Source organism: Propithecus coquereli, unplaced genomic scaffold (assembly GCF_000956105.1).
Source record: "Propithecus coquereli isolate 6110/MARCELLA unplaced genomic scaffold, Pcoq_1.0 Scaffold363, whole genome shotgun sequence".
In the NCBI taxonomy this organism is placed as follows: Eukaryota; Metazoa; Chordata; class Mammalia; order Primates; family Indriidae; genus Propithecus; species Propithecus coquereli.
This window is the reverse complement of record NW_012149319.1, coordinates 1,003,842-1,006,038: the sequence shown is the minus strand read 5'-3', so window position 1 is coordinate 1,006,038 and position 2,197 is coordinate 1,003,842.

Sequence of the window (2,197 nt, the reverse complement as noted above, 5' to 3'; positions counted from 1 at the left end):
AAAGAAAGAAAGAAAGAAAAAGAAAAAGAATGCAGAACATAGTATTTATACCAATTATAGTGCATTTAACACCTTCAGCCATCCACTGGGTTCTCTCATATTATGTTTTGTTTTCTGCTCATTATTTTATTCACCCCAGTCTCTCTTCTCAATTCTACTTTGTCTGGTAGGTGGACATCGAGTCTTCATTCTCTAAAACATTATTAACAAAATACTTTTGCATAAGAAGAATGCTGTTGAGATTCGAGCATAATGACTCAAATGAAGTTCAGAAAAGGAAAAATCCAATTCAATGTAAGACCTCAAAATTCATTGGTAATTCCTCATGAGGAATCACCTGATTACCATCACTTTCTGAGCTTCAAAACTTCGTATTTCAGGGTTATTTTTCATCTTTTGATGACTCCTCCCCGCCATTTTCCCTTCCTTTGTTAAAATTCTGATTCTCTACTCCACTATGGGTTTCTAAAACATTATTTTACATAAATAAAAATTATTACTTTTACAGAGTACGTAAACGACAGCAACCCAAACCAATGAAATAAATTTTTATCTTTGCCATAATAAATTCTTCCTTTGCATAGCAATTTAGTTTTTTTCCTGACACATTTATATAATGGAAAAATTTACATAACTATCCTTTGCTTCATTTGGAAATTGGCATCTTGATTGTGTCACTCTTGATGTTGTCTGTTATGAAAATCTGTTGTAACAATAAAATGTATGTACTATACTTATAATAAGGCATACTTGCTCAAAACAGTTTTTAAAGAATAAAAGAAATCATGCATGCTATAGTATTTTTAGCCAGTAATTATATGACTCTTTTCCTGTTATAATAGATGTTTTAGTCTATGTCTTCCCATTGAGAATTCCCAAATTGTTCTAGATCACTTTTAATCATTGACAATGATTGTTAATTCATATGTATATAAAACACTGGTTTTTATAACAAATATTTATGAACTTGATTTCTTTATTTTGAGAAAAACATAGAATATAAACAATCTGCACTTCTCTCTTGCCATAACTAGTAAAATATTACTGGAGAGTAATTTTTCCTAAACAATAACACAGGTGTTTTGACAAATTGTCATTTGGTGCCAAGAGATAGTCTTTATGACACATTAATCTACTCATACTAACTTCTCTTAACTTTGAAAATTCTGTGGTCAATTCTGAGATGTTTTGCAATTTCTACTGCCTTTGATCACGTTGTCTGTTCTGTGAATAGGAAATCTTTTCCATGATCAAATACAGTGCAATTTTATCTTGTCTTATTAGGTTTTATGAAACTTTTGCTTGTTGCCCCAAATTAAGTATAAACACATGGTTATCCTTCAAGGAAAAATACATGTATTACTTGTAAAACTTGTAGTATATTTCATCTTACAGCTCTATTTTTGTTCTCCGTTTATACACAAACTTTTTATTTTGAAAATGAATTATAATCAAATATGTTAAGTGAACTTTTATGATGTAATGTAAGTTGTATAAATACCCAACTGAAATGACAATGAGATGAATAGGTAGACCTTCTATAAATAATTCCTGAGAGCTGACGTCAGCATAACCTACTCTTCAAACTGGTGGGCATTTATACTTCTTTTGATGGAAATGTAATGATGCATCCTTCTTTTATTATCATTAATGTAGTACAAAGTAATAAAATCAAGAAAATATTGTACTAATAATAGTTGACATAATAATGAAACCTACTCTATACAAGTTGAGATGCTGAGTATTTTTCATGCTACAACTCCTACCATTAAAGCATTCCAATAGTCAAGTATTATTATCATCTCAATTTTCCAGCTGAAGAAATTCATACACAGAATAATTGAATAATAATTTGACTAAAATCATGCAGGTAACAAGGGCTTCAACCCAAAGTTGAACTGAATTGCTGTCTTTTCAAAGGAGACCTCTCTTCCCTATTTTGCAGAAGAAATTGCATTTAATTTTAGCCAAGAAAAACAATTTTCGACAGTTTATTATTCTTGATATGCAAGCCCTCTTAATGGCATTTTAAACAAAAAGTGTAAAAGACATAGAAAAAGTATCTGTAGTACTCATATGACAACAGAAGTTCCCACAATGGTCTAATTTTTTCTTTCATTTTCACCTTAGATTAAGCACTATTTAAAAATGAGACAATAAGCCTTCTGTCTTTGGGCACCAGCAGTCTCTGGAGCAG